The following is an 18,141-nucleotide window of genomic DNA, read 5'->3' as shown; positions in this document are numbered from 1 at the left end:
TTAGTTGTACTGAGAGGGGGAATTGTGGGAATCCTTCAAATCAGGGGGTTTTGGGAAAGCTACAAAAGGCAGACCTCAGAGAAAGCAGAACTGCGGTTGGAGCTAAGCAGCAGCCATAGGATTTGTCAGCACAAGAGTTATAGAAGTAGAAAAGTAAGGAGAAATAGAAAAATGGCCTGTGTGTTAGTGCTTGGCTAGAATAACTCGCTAACCTTCAAAAAAGTATCTCAGGCAAGATATTAGGAACTTCTCAGCTTAATAATGGAGCTCAGTGCATTGTGTTTTAAGGCTTGCAAGCAGGTATTGTATTCAAAAGAAGCAAGCACTGTTTTAACAAAAGGTAGGTGTGCTTATAGTGGTTGGATAGAACTACTGTCAGTATGCTTCTGCTTTGTGTGATTGGTCAAAAAATTTTTCAAGTAAGCTGTGCCATTGAGTTCTTTGCCTGCTGCCACAGATGTCAGCTGCTGGCATCTTCCCATAGTCATAACCAAGTAATGAGACTGATGCTGGAAAACAAACAGCTCGAGGCGCGTTCCTCAGCAGTCCCGTCCCGTTCGTGATTTGTACAGAGACCCCTGGCCGGCGATAGTATATAGATGTTAAATTACATCCATGATAAATTAATAGGTATTGTTTCATTCATTTTGATATTTTTTCATTTCACATTAGATCTATATATTTTTTTTAATAAAGATTTGATTTCTTCCTCCAGCTTGGGAGAGTGAAGAATTACAACAGTGCAAAACCTTCTGCCCACACAGCAGTCAGCCCCCAGGCGTGTGCATGCACACCCAGCCACTGCGCTTGCTCTTCTCAGCATCTCGGGGCTGCTGTTTGCACAAAATTGGGATGAATTTAACTCAACAGAGCCACGACTGGTGTGTCCAGCTTGTCATGAACACTCATGTGCCAACGAAGAACACAGAGCTCTCAAATCACATGATCACAGTTCATTTCATTCTCAATGGGCACTGAGGAAGTCTTAAAAGCACCAAAGACACAGAAAACGCGGTGGAAAACACTGGAAACATGGTACTGCTGGTATTCTCATGGAGGAAAATCTCTTGAATTTCTTAAGGTAGCTCTTGGATTTCTTAAGATGGGAGCTTTCCAAAAGTAGGAAAATTGCTTAGCACTGGCTGCCCAATTGTGAATGGTTTTCTTGACTTGGCAAAGCTGGGGTGTTAACAATGGACTCTGTTCTTGGTTCAAATCACCTGCCCTCACCTGCAGAGAAAAGCACCACCACCAGCAGCAGAAGCTACTTCAGTCAATTTTCTCAAAAAGCTCTGTTAGATTTGGGAGAGGAAAAGAAAACACATCAGACACTGTGGAATAATGACAAGACTCTGAGGAACAGTTCCAAAGCAAAGGGCAGCAGCTTCTCTCTGGGCCACTCCTTGTGCTCCAAGGCAGCCGGGCTGCCCTGGCTGCCCAGGACCCTGCGCTCCGCGGGCTCTGCAGAGCTGCACAGCGGGGAGGCAGCTTTGGGCACCTCAGCCCCTGGGCAGGAGTGGCTGCTTGCTCTGCAGGGCTGCCTGTGGGCAAAAGCAGGGTGCTGGCCTTCTGCTCTTGGCCCTAGCCTGGCCTTGCAGGGCTAATCCTGTTCCCTGTCTCAACTGTGCTAAAGACAGACTTATTTGTTTCCAGCTCTGCACAGCATTGATGTGCACCGCAAAATACCAAAGGACTAAGGCCTGAACACCAGACCCTGACTGAAGCCTCCACAACAGGACCTGAGCCAAAGCTGCCCGCTAGATGATCTTTCCAACCCAATGTTCTATGCATCTGCTCCTTAACCAAGTATTACTGTCAAAAATATTGTTGCCTCCATTCACTGGTGAAGCATGTCTGCATCTTTCTGCATGAGGAAAATGGACAAGGCCACACCTGGCCTTGGTTCCTCCTTGAGCCCTAGGCAGGCTCGAGGAGAAAACCAAGAGGAGAATGAAACCAGCTGTGCCCCAGCAGAAGCTCTGGCACATTGCTCGTCCAGCACGATCAGAGCGAGGCTATTCTCACTGCGCACTCGGGAGCCTCGTGGCTGGCAAAGGTGGAGGCACCGCAGCATTTCCCGGTTCCCGGCCGTGGCTCTGCAGGGTTTGGCTGGGACAGCTTCCCCCAGCTGATGTGCAGCTCTGGATGAAGGGGAAACCATTGGGGTACCTGGTGATATATCTTCCTTAATCACCAGAGGCACCCTTTTGTAATAATGCTGAGGTTCATTGCTTAGCTTATCCTTTCCTGACTCTTTTTTGCACTTTTGCATTACAGTAAATTACACTGTTCCTTCAGCTGGTGTCTGTGTCTGCCTCTCTGACCCTTCCCAATATCAAAACAAACACACAGCCAGTTTAGCACGAGACCTGCCTCTCTGCCAGCCCATCTCTTGGCAAACACCCCTGGCGGCCATCTCTGCAAATGAAATTCCCACTTTGCAACTTCCTTTTCTGCAGGCAGGTGAGAAAAGGAGCCACTCCCAATTCTGGACACCTCCAAAAACCAGCTGCTTTCAGCAGTCACAACCCTGAAATATCAACCTCCTTCCTTAAGCTGCCACAGGGAGCTCCCACCAAGATCATTTTGTCCAACGATACCCACAGAAGAGCTCGAGGAGGGAGCAGTTCGAAACACAACTGCTTCAGAGTTTAAACCTGCCTTTATCAAATGAGAACACACCAAGCTGTCCCCAAGGGAAAGCAGGCAGGAACGAGAAGCTCCTCTCCCACAACAGGAAACTCTGTGCTTCCTTCTGTTCCAGCTGGAGAGTGGAGGCCATGGGCTGCACCTCAGTTTGGGAAGGAGCCCTGGGAATTGGCCTGATCTGGGAGGGCAGAAAAAGGAATTCTCCAAAAAGTAGGAAAAGACCCTCTGGAAGGAATAGATGATGACAATATTTCTGCAGAAAAGCAAAAAAAAAGGATAATTGAAGTATTTCAAGAAGTGACGAGACTGAAATTGCTTTGCCAATACGACAACCCCAAAGTCTCTGTGCTGTGTCAGGAAGCTCAGGAATGAACCTGCAAGGCTTGCATAAACATCATTGGTGTCCGTCCCCCAGAGCACAAGCCCAATGAGACTTCAAGACTAAGGGACAAAGCTTCCCCCTTCAGCTCCCCACAGCACCTCTAGGGAGTCTCTCTCCATTGCAAGATCTCCTTTGTCAGTCTACAGTGACAGGAGTTGGCTGCAGGAGGCATTTGCATTGGAGCTCTCCCCAGATGAGGGGAAGAAACGGAAAAGGTGATTCCCGAACAAAGAAAATAGTAACGCCGTTTGGAAAGACACCAGTGTCAGTTCACTACAACTCTAGGCCAGAAATGCTTTGAAGAAAGCAACATCCATCCATGGGGCAGCACTTTGGCTTTGATATCCATGCTGACAAAATTGCTGCCCCTTCCTGCTGCTGTAGCTGACTCCAGATCACGAGAAATGTGCCAACTCTGCCAAAGAAAGGAGGACATGCTGAGATGAAACCAGCTAGTCTGCTAAAAAGGAGTCCAAATTAATGTTTTCTAAGTCCCGCTTTTCATCCGTTCCCCAGCCGAGCACGAGCAATGTCCTTCCTCTCTGTCTCCGATGGTTACCCAGGCATGGGATGCAGTGTGGGGACAGAGCCTGTCACTGCTCCCAGTGCCCTGCCCTGCCCCTCCCTGCCTGCCTTGCCCTTCCCTGTCCTGCTGGAACCTGCTGTGCTATGCCGTGATGAGCCGAGCCCGGCCAGCGGTCACGGATTTCAGGAATGACCCTCCCCTGTGCCGGCCATCAGCGTAATGAACACACCACTTTCTTACTTTGACTAATTAGAGAGTCTTTGTCCATGATTTTCAGTTTTGACAATTCAGGGAGCTTTTGTTTTCCGTGACAGAAGTACAGTTGCTGCCAAGGGAAGCACACCCAAAGACCAATAGTGACCCAGCCTTCCCTTTGCTTCCCTTTTCCTTCCCTCACTGCTACACAGCGCTCTCAGACCAGAACCCCAGTGCTGCCTCACCTGAGCATTCAGAGCTGCCTCCACACCATTCCAGGCTAAGTGCAGGTGCTCATGATTCTGAGGTTTTCCTAGCTTCTTGGGGGAAGGTGTTTGCTTCATCTGGACTTCTTGGCGTTTCATCAGAGAAGCCAGGAACAGGCAAATTTCATCTCCACTGTGAGCTCTTCATTCTGCTTGTTCCCATGGAGCTTAAATGCCAACCTGAGCTCATCGTTCCTCTGGTACCCATAGACCATCACAACCCTTCCATGGCCTCCCCAGAGAGGAGCAGCTGCACATCTTCAGAGCAGCACTTGCCAGCGCGCAGCCCATCAGGGAGGGAAAGAGCTTCTACCCTTGCTTTCCAAGCAGCTCCTGGTTAATGACCCTTTCAAGTGTTTTCTTGCAGTACTCTATCATGGGTATATCTCAAGTGAGAAGCAGGTAGAAAGTGTCAAGTTGCCTAGGAAGGGGAACCTTGAAAACAGAAAGATTCTCTGCCTCATTTTCCTGTCCTCGCTGCAGATTTGGAGGGTGTTCTGGGCATTTTGTAGAGAGACTCTCTGTAGGGGTACAAGGGCACGGTGAAAGATATTGCCTAACAAGTGGTCAGTGTTAGGTGCACTCTCCTCTTCCTTTGAATGAAGCCAAACTGGGACTCTGATGGGACATTGCAGATGTTTAAGACTGTCTGCCCTGCAAATCAAGCCGTGCCATTGAAATGAGCTCTGTGTGCCCCACAACAGCTGCAGCTGAAGAATATGGCCTCACCCTCAAGGCTGTTTATAGAAGAAACTCACAGTACAAGTTTAGCATGCATGTCTACAGATCTGGGCTCTTCCTGGGTGAATCCATTTTCTGTGGGCTTTTGTGATGAGAAACCAAATGTAGCCAAATCCCAAAGCTGCTGGGAAGATGCACAAAGCTGTGATTCTAGGGTGTTTGTGTGTGTGTGTGTCTCTGTGTGTGTCCATATCAGATTTCAAGTCCATGCTTTAATCTATGTACATGAGAATTCGGATAAATTTTTTTAAGAGGAAGAACTCACTCCTTCAATCCCCTGGGAAGTCTGAATACATTTCTGGAACGGAGGTTGCTGTGTGCTTCCTGTGATGTTTGATCCAAGGCAGCAGTAGAGCTCTGCGTCCCAAAGACACATTGTGAAGCCTGACCAATGTGTTTGGATTCTTGCAGCCAGGCCAGACACTTCAGCCCCCAGCACTCCAGCTGCCAGTGCAGGTTCTGCAGCATGGACAGCCACAGCTGGCTGTGGAATACTCCTGGGAAAGAGGAATTGCCACCGCCGGATCTGGACATGGTGCTTGAGACACTGGAGGAGAGGTTTTCTCCCTCTGCTTGGGACACTTCATTGGGCAGGGGAGAAAGGGGCTGGACTGAGAACTTGTGAATGTTGTTGCATGGCTGAGAAGGCAAAGCTTCTTGAGTTCAGCTGTGAATGGACAAGGAAGGATTTGCTTGGTAAAGCATGACTTCGTAAAGAAGAGGGAATGAAAATGTCATCCATGAGTAAGGATGGAAAGGTGTGAGGCTGTGTTGGCCAAGTTTGGGTGTTCCTTTTCCTGGGAAGAACCTCTGATGCAGGAGCATTTGTGGTGAGGAAGTGGAAGCTTTGTAGGTTCTAAGAGGCTTTGTTTGATGGGAAAGAAGAGAAGAGTGTTTGGAGAAGTGGCACTGAAGGCCCAGTGTCCCGGGCAGGGAGGGGCACGCCAGAGGTGCCTCTGTTGCAGCAGCAGATGTGGGCTGTGCCTCTTTTGGGTTGGAAGGCCAAGGCAAAGCAAGGGCTGGGCTGCAGCTGCTGCTGCTGTGTGAGCCCTGCCGTGCGTGTGGGCGCTCCCAGAGCCGTGGCTGGGGCTGGACTGCAGCTGCAGCTTTCTTGTCCTCTCAGTACGCTGCTGCCTGCAGTCCAGTTTCCATCTGGGAAAGCCTCAGCTGGGCAAACTGGCCAGTCTTGCTGTCCATGTTGCAGAGCTCTTTCCCTTTGCTCTTGGGCATCTCTGTGGGAAGAGATGTGTGTTCCCATGCTGTCCCTGCCAAGCTGCTGCCTGGATGAGACTGCTGTGCTCAGGGCTGTGGAGGAAGGAGCACATCCCTTTGTCAAGAGCTGGCAGGACTCCTGCTTAGCAGCCATTCCATGTGTTCAGTGTCACCCCCATGTTCAACACTGTCAACTCTGACAGTTTTTGGACTGTGTTTGAGAAGTCAATTTTTCTGACTGTTGAAGGGCTTTGGGGCCCAGAGTTGTTGTTAGGAAGAAGGGATGAAGTGTGTGAGCCATGGAGTTGTTGGACCAGGTGTTTTGTCTAAGTGGTGGAAGGTTTTCTGCCTGTCTGTTTCTCTTTCAAGGGCAATATTATTGTTGACCCTGAGTCTTCAGGAGGGGAGCCTGTGGACAGAGCTGCAGCAGAGGGAGCTTTGCCTGGCACCGAGAGCGGCAGGAACAATTCCCAGGAGCCCAAGGAGCTTGGTAAGGACAGAGGTCCCACTGGTTTGGAGAGGGGTGAGATGGCTGCTCTGAGCCTGCCTCTGGCAGTGAGGGAGATGAGAAGGGTTGAGTTCCTGTCTGCAGGCTTGGTGCTTCCTGGTGCCTTGGGTTCAAATCCTGCACGGGCACAACCTGCCTGAGCCCTGCCCTCCACACTTCTCCAGAGGCTCTGACACTGAGTCCTCTGCTGGGGCAAGAGAGCAGGGAATAAACCTGACCTTGTGGCAGTTGTGTCACCAAGCCAGGTGTCCCAGTTTTGTGCTGATGTCCGTGGGGATAAGTTTGCTGCAGGATGTCAGTGCTCTGGAGGCAACCCTGAGTGACTCTTGAAGCAAGAGAGGAAAAGCCCAGGAAAAGGTCAGTGTAGAAATCTGAGCTTTTTGTCTCCAAGCATTAAATCCATGTAGTGGCACTCTGCTGATAGCTGTAGTGAGATACATTAAAAATACAAGCAGCAGAAGCTCTGAGGCCAAGGAAATCATTAGTCACAAAACCAGGAGCTCAACAAAAATCTGAAATCACCCCTTAAAATTAGTGAGAACTAAAGGAAAGAGAGAGCACTTTGGGTCTGCATCCTTGAGCAAAGCTGGTGCTGCTTGCAGTCCTGTTAGGGAGCTCTTTCCTTCACAGCTGTGAGAAACAGAATTCACTGCTTAGAATTATCAAAAGTTTAATAGTAATAGGTTAAAAAAAGACAATAATTGCAGCACTGTGGTGCTCAGGGCTAACACCCAAACAACACCTGGTGCTAAGTGACAGTGTTAGCTTTATGGTGTTACATTGCTGAGAGGCAAGTATATTCATGTGTTTCATGAATTTTTCCAGCATTCTTGGGAATTTTCTCATGTTTTGGGAACTCCTTGTTTTGACTGCTTCGCACTCAGGTTTACTGCATGACATCCTGTGCATCATGTCAACATTTTTTTTTTCTGCTTGTGTCTCCTTCCTGCTGTTTCACCTCCTCTGATAAGGCTTTAATAGGTTCTCCCTAAATTTCACATGGTATTCTCTAATTGTCCTCTGGTGCTCTGCCTTGTGTCAGGGTTATTTTATCACTTGGACAGGTTGGTCAGTTGACAGCCTTACACTGATTTTAGTTACACACAAGCCTTTTTTCCCGTTATGTTTTGCTAGGGTCTATAACACAGTACATTCAGCACACAATTGTTTCCATAAGTGATGCATCGATATTATATTCATTACACTACTGCTTCTATGAGCAAAACAGTGCAAACTTAAGCTGATAGATTCTGTTATATTAAAAGCAGCAAAAAGAGTTCTAACTGATGCTATTTCTAAATACTTATAATCACTAACAACGTCCATCAGCTAATACATAAATGCCTAAGCCAATATTACGTGGTCATTTGTCACCCAGCTGTTCATCCCAGAGCTGGTGGTTGTTTTGGAGGAGCTGTGGCTCACTGCAGAGGGCAGGTTGTGGATGGCAGGGAACGGTGCTAGTTCATAACTCAGCTGCCAGCACCTTCAGCTTCAGCCATTTCAGTGAGGACTGAGGTCTCTCTGCCAGCACAGAGAAAGAACCAGGCTGGGCTTCTTTGTGGCAGCTGGGTCTGTCTGTGTTTCAAGCTCTCATGGGGGCCCTTGGCCTTGCGAAAGTATCCCAATACACTGAGGGCTTTCAGTGTATTGGGATACTTCAAAACTTCAGAAGTTAGAAACTCTTTGAAGAGCAGGCTTCAAATTGCCAAGTGAGATTTTGCCTTTCGGCTCATCTTTTACAGCCTTTGATAGAAGGACAGTTACTTCCAAAGGGACAGATAATGCAGAGAGGCCAATATTGACCCAGTGTTCCTTTTGCTTCCCAGACTTCCAGCTGATCTGCCTTGTCAGGAGGGCTGCCCTGCATGGGAAGAAGAACCAGAGGGAGAGCCTGTGAGCATCAGATGGGTGGAATCCCTTAGTGTACACATAGATTTATAGATTTCTACAATTCTCTTTCTATATCCATATAGTTGCATTTATAGATTTACAGAGGTCTGTTTATATGTGCATATATATACATCTAAATACTTAAATTGATCTCTATTGTTCTAGATGGGATAGAATTAGTTACATTTCTAGATTTTGAGATCTACATTTATACATTAATAGAGTTACATTTAGATGCCTACATTTAGGCACCTACATTTAGATGCTTAAATTTAGATGCTTAGATATAGATCTAGAAATATGCTTAGTTATTTAGTTAGAGGTATGGGGAAGTTTAGATGCATAGATTGAGCTGTGTAAGCCCAGGCTGCATTTTTACCTCTTTCCCCCCTCAGGTGCCTTTTTCACCTCTTGCTTTTGCCCCAGTGCCCCCTGTGTCCCCTGTCCCTGTGCTGGGTCCGAGCTGGCGGCCAGGCCGGGCGGAGCAGCACTTCCAGCCCCAGCTGTCCCTGGAGCGGTGGGAGCTGCCGCTGGCCCCAGGCCCTGTCCCCTGAGGAGCTGCTGAAGGACGGTGAGACAGAGGGGGCTGAGGGGGCTGAGGGGGCGGTGGCGCCGAAGGGACGCTGACCCTGATCTGCTGCTGGGGCTGAGGGCTGTGGGGCAGGCGAGGGCCATGGTGGCACTGAGGTGACAGGGAAGTGGCACAGGCTGACAGGCCAAAACTTCCCATGCATTTCTTCATCAATCTGCAAAAATGTTAGGTAAACAATTTGCTATTCCCTTTACTGATGCTTCTAGTATTGCGTGATCCTGTCCTGACCGGTCAACGAGATGGCATTGGTTTAGGCATGGTGTTAGCCCTAGGGGTACTCAGCCCTCGCAGTTATGGCAAATGGATGTAACTCATGTAGAAGAATTTGGTCAGCAAAAATTGGTACATGTTTGCATTGATACCTATGCTTGTATTTTTTGGGCTACTCCCTTAACAGGTGAGACGTCATGTTGAGAAATATTTGTTCAATTTCTTCGCCGCATTAGGTGTCCCCTTAGCAATTAAGACTGACAATAGTCCTGCTTGATGTTCCTTAAGATTCAAAGGTTTCTGTAATTTATGGGGTATTTGACATGACCCTGGTATTTCTCACAATCCTACTGGACAGGCAATTATTGAGCGTGCCCATCAGATGTTCAAGGACATGCTGCAAAAACAAAAAGGGGGAACTGCAGGGTTATCTCCTGAGGAAAAAACAGCTAAAGCCAATTTTGTGCCTAATTAGCTCAGAACAACAGGAGATAGGGAAGATGCATGTATTCTTGTGCATCATGCCCTCACACATAATCCAAGGGAGGAATTGCCTGACGGCATTCAGGTCATGTTCAAAAGTCCAGGAACAGGGTGTGGCAAGGACCAGCTACAGTCAAATGAAGAGGAAGAAGTTCTATGTGCTTACTTACAGATAAAGGCATTCGTTGGATTCCAGCCACGTGGACCTTCACTTCCCTCACAAGTTGTAAATCAGAGAGAAAATGCTTGGTATCTGCATAGTTGTGCATGTAAACCATGGCTTAAGGTTCATTGTATCCAGTGTAACTAAAAAACTTGGGGACAAATTTGTGAAGAACATAATTGCGTAGTGGTCCGAGGAAAAAAGCAAAAAATTAAGCCTATCAACCTAATATGCAATAACTGCTCTTACACACTTAACACTAGTACCCCGAGAATGGCATTAGCTAAATTTTTAAGGCATAACTGAAGAAGATATCAGAGTTTTCTCTAAGATGTATCTTTGATAGAAATATAGAAGCAAAGATTGTTACTGCAATTGCAGTTTAAACTTGCTTTAATTGCTGTAGTAAATCAAATTGTGCTAGAGAGCGAGATAATAGCTACAGAATGTAGAGGAAGAATAGCAATACCACAAACACATCACTTGAGAGATTTGGAGTGAGAAGAACCTAAAGCAGGTTGGGTAAAGCGCAGGCATGATGGACCACAAGGGCGACAATGGCACCAGTCCGGCAAATATTAACAATGTTGCTTAGTGGAGTGATTAAGGAAACGCAGGGGGTATACAAGATAAAGCAGCGAGCTAACATGAAGGTTCCATAGGCTAACAGAACAAGGCAGGAATCTTTCTGCCTATCACTAGCTCCACCTTCAGATCCATTTGGCACCTGTTTCATTGGAATTCCTTTAGACTCAATGGAAGAATTGGGAAATTGGGCCAGAGCTCAAATTTATGGCAACTTAAGTAAGGCCTCTTCAAATTGGTGCACTAATCAAAATGGGATGATCACAGAAATTTGGTGTGAAAAACAAAGCATCCCTAGAAATCCGTTAGGAATTCAGGCATTTACAATCGTTCAAGGTTTAAATACTACAAGTCAGTGACCACAGGAATTAGATATTTTGGGATCAGTGCCAGGAAATTACTGTTTGTTCTATGAGTACCACAGGGGTAAAGAGCTGATTAGGGAGAAATCAGGAAAACCCGGTGATGATGGCACTTGGATATCTCCTGTTTCTTCCTGGTATTACAATACCATGGCAGACTGTCCCAATTGGTTGTACCCCTAAAACAAAAATCTGCAAGGATGTCACCTCCTGGAGTTTTTCTCATTTGTGGAGATTAAACTTAGCCTGCGATTCCTGAGAAAGCATGAGAAGGACTGTGCTGTTTTGGGAAATTGACACTGTTTGCCCCTAGCATTCAACAGATGCTTGACATCAGGCACAAATTCCAATGTCCAAAACGTAGTGTGCATCTATTAGGCTCAGACTGTAAGGATAATGTAGAATTGTAGAATATGTCGTTGGTTATACTGGCATCACTTTTTACACCAGGAGTAGCTTCATCACAGGCCCTTACACAATTCAAACAATTGGCTTGTTGGACAGACAAACCAATTAACATTACATCTGCAATACTGAATGAGCTTACCACTGATGTAGGTAGCATACGCCACGCTGTATTACAGGATAGGGCTGCAATAGTGTTTTTGTTGCTAGCACAGAGAGATGGGTGTGAAGATTTTGAAGGGATGTGTTGCATGAATATCTCTGAGCACTCTGAATCTATGGACAAGGAAGTGTCATTGCTTAAGGAGAAGATGATAAATCTGACAGTTGTTTAGAATTCTTTGGATGAGTGGCTAAAATCCTGGGAAATAAGAGGCTGGCTCAAGGACTTAGTATGCTTTGGTATTAGGTATTCTTGGCTATGTAATGAATAAATAATCTTACATATTATTGGCTTTGTATTTCATTCTTTTTTCAGTTCTGCTAATCGTGCCTTGCTTACTATGCTGTGTGCAAAAAGAAATTGACCGTGCTTTTAAATCAGTCTGGCTTGTGCAAAAACAAAAGCGGGGAACTGTTGAAGATATTTTGCAGGTGGAGGAGTTTTTGCAAGACAACGGCCTTATTGAGCCGATGCACAATCCAGCCTGCTTGTAATAATGGACAATGAACACGTTCACAAAGAATGAATTATGGACATATTCAGAAATGGGGTCGGTATATCCTTGAAGAAGACGCAAGAAGAAGAGTCATCAGGACTCAGCAAGTTTGTCAGCAAGCTTGGGAAAGTGAGCCATGGGGGGGCCATACAACCCCAGCAAGATGCATGAAAACTTAGATAATCCAATCAGCATTCTATTTTAGAGGTGTGAACAGCTAGGATTAACCAATCATATATTAGCTAGAGAGGCATGGACAGTAGAGATTTATTATAAATAGAGTCTTTTTAGGAATAATAAATTTAGCTTCACTTGATCATATTGGTTATGGTGTGATGCCCATGAACCTCTGCACCCCGCACTTAAGGGCAGGTTGGTGTTGCCCAGGAAATGTACACATCTGGGGAAGTGCCCTTGGAAGAGAGGGGCTTGATTGCCAAGGAAACTGCTTCCCCAGGAGCCCCCAATGAGACAGGTGCAAGTGCCTCAATTTGACTTCCTGTGTTTCCTTCAGTCCTCGCACTTGGCTGAGGGGCAGGGGAAGGATGTGAAGAGCAGCTTTGGCATCTGCCTGGGCCTGCAGAGACCAAGCCAAGCACCTGCGGCAGGGTTTGTTGCCCACCTTTGAGCACAGGACTGAGCCGGATCCTGTTTGTCCAGCCAAGTGCCCCAAAGCTGTCTTGGGGAGCTGTGAATTCAAAGGCCTTGATGCACACATTCATGCCACCTCCCCTATCTGGTGAGTTTTAACTCTTGGCAAGATGTGTTTGCCCCGTGCTTGCTGGAAGCTGCTCTGCTCCAGAGCCAGCAGTGAGCTGGGCTGTGCTGGCCTGGCACCATGGAGAGTCCTCCCCTGAGCACTTGGCTGGGCTTGGTGTGTCCCAGGACGTCTTAGACACTTGGGGCAATGGATTTGTTCCAATCAGAGGCATTTGGGGCAGGGTTGGGGTAGCCCCAGAGAACTTGGCAGTGTGTCCAATGGCCCTTGCTGACACGGCACAGCACGGTTACCATGGAACGGAATGGAACAGGGCCCTTTGTGACATGTGGTGAAGTGGCTGCTGGCGGTGACGAAGCAACGCCACAGTGCTCGGTGCACGTGAGAGGAGAGGACGTGGCAGAGCTGTGCTGTGAGGAGCCCCACACAGCCAGCTCTTTTGTCACTGACCCACCAGGTTTTCCAAGCCATTTCTCCTGCGGCTGGCCTTGTGGCCAGACTGCAGGACTTCCTAAATCAGAGCTTTTCCCAGTCATCTGGCTCAAAGTTGTCTAGAGGCCAAAAAGCAGGATGGCAGGCAGAGTGCTCAGGCTCTTCAGGGTGCTTCGGGGCAAGAAAAAGAAAGGGCCTGCAGCCTCCCCAGCGCAGCAGCCTGCAGAGCCGGAGAAGTTGCAGCCAGTGCAGGACGGTGAGTGGCAGCTCCGGGCCGCAGGGCTGGTGCCTGTGGCCGCCCTTGCCCCATCCCATCCCTGCCCCTATGGATGTCCCCACAGACAGGATGTAAGAAGGGCTGGGGCTGCCCCTGCTGGCCGTGCTCTGGTCCGTTGGGTAGCCGGGGGCTGTCCCTGCCTGGGCCGTGCAGGGCTAGGCTGTGTTCTCCGGCCTCTCCCGCAGCCCCTCAGCTCTGGCTGCATTTGCTCTTTGCCAGATGCAGGAAAGGATGGGACACTGGAGCGGGACCCCACTCGCGGCTGCTTCCACAGACCAGTGCAGGTACCTGCGGCCGTCCCCACCTGGGCTGGGCCTGCTGGCACTGCTTGGCCCAGCGCCGTGCTTGGAGCAGGCCACGGAACGTCCCTCTCTTCCTGCCCTTCCTTCTGTTGCAGATACTGCGGAGGTTCCTGGGCCTTGGGCGCAGAAACACCAGCGCCGCAACAACCGAGGGCACGGCTGAGCCGCAGGCAGAGGCTGATGTCACCTCAGCCTCCCTGGAGCGAGCAGCAGACTCTGTCAGGGCAGTGGCTGAGACCAGGCCGGAGGCTGTCACGGCCCTGCAGGGTCTGCACTTGAACAAGCACGATGCCAGCGCCCTGTCGGTTGTGTCCAGGCACCTGCTGAGCGAGTGCGGGGACAGGCTGCACCCAGAGCCCAGAGGCCATGTGGAGCTCAGCAAGGAGCCCTCGCTGGTGAGAAGGGGCAGTGGCTGATATCTACTTGGAACATGAGGTGGTAGAACAGGAAGGCCATGTTGCAATGGTGCCTGCTGTATCTGAAGTCAAATAGGCACCTTTGTGGCTGGGGAGCTGCGTGGGCAAAAAGGATGCCGGGCTGGCGGCCTTGAGCAGCTGAAGATGAGGCAGCGTGTGGCCAGGGGGCCAAGAAGGCCAAGGGCATGGTGGCTGTGCCAGCAGCAGTGGGGCAGCAGGAGCAGGGCAGTGAGCGTGGCCCTGTGCTGGGCAGCGCTGCAGCCACAGCTGGAGTGCTGTGTGCACTTGTGGGCCCTGGGAAGCAGAAAGTCATGGAGGGGCTGCAGTGTGTGCACAGAAGGACACGGGAGCTGGGCAAGGGGGTGCAGCACAAAGCCAGGGAGGAGGTGCTGAGGGAGCTTTAGCCTGGAAAATGGGGGGGCTTATGAGGCACCTTCAGGCGGACTTCCATAGATCGCTGCCTTAGATCCATAGATCCAAAGCTCAGCACAAGGGCTGTTTCCCTTCCAAACATCCCCTCACTGCATCCAAGTGCTTTAGACACTGGTGTGGGTAACACTTTCATATTTTGTTGATTTGTTTGTTTGATAGAAAAAGAACCCTTGTGCAATTTCTCCTTCTCCAGGGAGCAAGTGCACTTTTTCTCAATCTTTCCTGCCCTTTTCCAGCTCTGGCAGAAATTCTGTAAGAATTTTAGTTTTCAAGGAGGCAGTTCTGGATAATGCAGTATTTTTGCACAAGAACACATAGTTTGGGGCAGGGATGTTGGTGCAGAATGAGCTGTTCTGGTGCCAGACCAGCCAGTAGGGCTTGCCCGTCATCTTCAAGTTAACGGCTCCCATCTCATTTGGCAACCCAGGGAATCAGTGTGTGTTGTGTTTGGGAATTGAGCAGGAAATCAATGCCCTTGCATTCCAGCTGGCCCTCAGAGATTAGAGGAGCTGGGAAGGGCTGGGCTGCATTTCTGATTCGAGCCACTTTAGCACCATCAGTGTGGTCAAGTGCAAGAGAAGAACTTGCCCGAGCAGAGATGCACAAAGAGTGCAGTTCCCAGTGCAGTGCTCTGAGTCTGATTGCATTCCATAAGGACCCAGATGCTCCAGATTCCCCAAGAGTGTGGGTTACTGAAGCAACAGGAGGGCAAGTTCAGGATGGCTTCTGACTGGGGCACTGCAACCGAGTGTTGATGTTTGTAGCGACAGAAAGGACAGTATTGATTCAGGGTGACCCCCCACGTGGCGAAAAATGTGCTTTGACTGTGTGATTTAGAATTTTAAACAAATGCTTTATTAAGCTATGTTATATTACACTAGTACTATGTTAAAACTATAGTAAAGTAATACTATACTAAAAAGATACTAAAGAAAAACTAGTGACTGTCTCCACACAGTCCTTTATCTAATTAGCTAATCAATCAAAGCAACTATCCCTAAAATGCAATTAACAAATCACTTTCAGTAAACAATCACTATACACATTCCACATGTACTAAAATTAAAGAACAGCAAATACAGGTAATATTGTTTTCTCCTCTTCTCTAAGTTTCTCACTACCTTTCCTTAAAAAAAACCTAGGAGAGGGAATTATATCTCTCTCCGTTCAAAGAATGTAAATCCCACAGTACAGTAAAGAGAGATTATAAAAGTGAGATCTGTTTATCTATCTATCTATTTGAATCTTCCTGGCTCTGCTCCAAAGCAGTGGAAGATGCAATGCTCACCTAAATGCATCCCTTCAGGAGAGACAAACAGGACATGGTAGAAGCAGAGGGAGGCCCTCACCAGACCCTTGAGAAATGCCACACCTTCCCTGTCAGCTGCCTGAGAGGCTCTTGCAGCTTCAGTCCCAGATGGCCCCTGATTGTAGGGCCAGGGCCACTTTGGAATCTGTGCCTCCCCTTGAACAGAGAATGACCCAGCAGAGCAGCAGCCCAGTGCTTTGGGAACGTTTGAACCCAGCAGTCTTTGAGTCTTGGCCCACAAAGGTCCTATGGGAAGCTGAAACCCATCTTCTCTTGCTTTCTGTGCAGGTGCTTCTAGAGAGAGAGCAGGAGCAGAGTGCTTCATCAGAGACACCATGCCAGACTCAGGGAGAGCTGTTCCCAGCCCGAGAGCAGGAAGAGCAGCTCGGGCAGCAGGTGGAAGTGCCACAGGAGAAAGGCCAGGTAAGCCTGACTGGCCAGGGCACAGAGGGAAGGGCAGGAAGAAGGGCATAAACCTTGGGACTGAGGAGGCCAGGAATCCCACAGGCACTGGAAGCACAGAGCCTTGGAATCTGAAGAGATCAGCCCTGGGACAGGAGGGTTACACTGGAAGCAGATGTGGGTAGGGAAGCAGAAAGATGGGGCTGAATCAATGTGATTTTAGGCTAAAAGAGGGAAAAGCTGAGTCTGATGGCAGCTCCCAGTCACTTGCTCTGCATTTGTGTGCACAGAACATCAAGGTAGAACCACAAGGAGAGCTGCCCGAAGCTCAGAGTGACATGGCAGTGAAGAGGGGGAATGAAGTCATCCAAGAGGAGAAGAATCTCCCTATGCAGAGGGACAGTCAACAAAAACAGGTGAATGAAAGAATGGCAGCCACTCCACTCATGAAAGAGAGTCCTTTCCGTTGTTGTTTACAGAACATGGACAAACAGGTGCCGGCACAGCTGCAGGAAACTGAGGCTAGGATCAAGGCAAGGAAGAAGAGGACAGATGAAAAAATCAAAATCATCAAAGAGAAAATTAATTGCCTCCTTCAGGAGCAAAAGGCTCTAGAAAAGCGAGTGAAATATCAATAGGCACTGCAGTCACCCAAGGGGTGGTTTCTGCCCTCCTTGCCTTTGCAGTGCAGAGCAGCAGGGGGGTGGGGTGTTGCCTCTGAGTGCCATCCTGATGAGGCCTCTGTCAGAGCTGCTCTCAAGGACACTTCCTGCTCTGCTGAATCTCAGCTGATGCTCTAGACAGTGGCATTACTCTCTTGGCCATTTATCCAGCAGTCATCCCAATGAACTCCTGCTGGCTTCTTCCAGGTGACCTTGTTTCTTGAGGTGTTTTTGCAGGTGAAAATGGTCACTCACATAGATTTGGAATATGAGCTACAAGCTGTCTGTATCCCTTGTTAATCTGCTCCTGTCCTTTACTTTCTTCCCAGTCGATGACTCCTGGCTGATGGGGACAAGCTGTAGTCTCTGACTGCTTTGTTCTGTTTGACTTCAGGTGGAAGGTTCGCCATCCTACCTGGCAGCCTGCAGCGAGTTCCAGCAAATGACGGGCAACCAAGAGCCGCGAAGCTGGCATGAGGCCCAGGAACTGTACCATCCAGAGATGCTGCAGGATAAGCACGTCCCAAGGAAGGTGCAGAAAAAGAGAATTTCATGGCAGGAGTTAGAACATTAGAATGAGGAGCTGCAAATGTATCTGCAGACCTAGGAGGGGGAAAGGAGTCTTTGGGAGGAAGTGGAGCGGTCGTTGCTGCAGTCATCCTTTAGAACAAGAAAGTGGCTATGAACTTGAGTAAAACCAGCCTTTGGTTTTGAGCATTTGGTTTCACAAGTGGACATCCAAAGCAATCCAGTTGAAGAGCTCTGCATGTGGCTGACAGCAGCTTCCTAAGGGCTTGCATTTCAAATGGCAATCTCTCTTGCATTTCAGGGCAATCTCTGCCACACCTTTCTGACATCAACTCATTTCTTCTCTCAGATCTACACCAACTCTGACGCTGAAGCTGCTGCAGCATCGCCGTCCCAAGGAGCCTTTGCTCCCCAGCCAAAGACGTGGAGCCTGAGCACTTGGTTCACCTCCCGTGCTGACCCAGCTGCTGCTCAGCAACTGGAGATGGCGGGTGACTCCCCGGAGCAACACAGTACGTCTGCTATCTTTCTTATCTGAGGGACAGTGTATTGTGTGCACATGTCAGCAGAGCTGTACCAAAGGGTTCTCCTCACTTCAGTGTCACAGAAGTGCTGGCATTGCTCCAAGGCAGCAAGAGAGAGCTCTGGGTGTTCCTGCTGCCTCTGAGGGCAGCTTAGACTGGCTGGAGTTTGCCTGGGCTTCCCTCTCTGCCGAAGGCAGAAGCAGGAATTGTTCCTGCATCAGCAGAAGGCTGTGACTGCTTGAGTTCTAGCCACTGGTAGAATCCCTGCTCAGATCAGTCTCCAGTAGAACAAATCAAGCCCTTTGTGA

This window comes from Melozone crissalis, unplaced genomic scaffold, assembly GCF_028551555.1.
Source record: "Melozone crissalis strain CALT ecotype California unplaced genomic scaffold, PUWL_Pcris_2 ptg000005l_1, whole genome shotgun sequence".
NCBI classification, from domain to species: Eukaryota; Metazoa; Chordata; class Aves; order Passeriformes; family Passerellidae; genus Melozone; species Melozone crissalis.
This window is presented reverse-complemented; position numbering follows the sequence as displayed.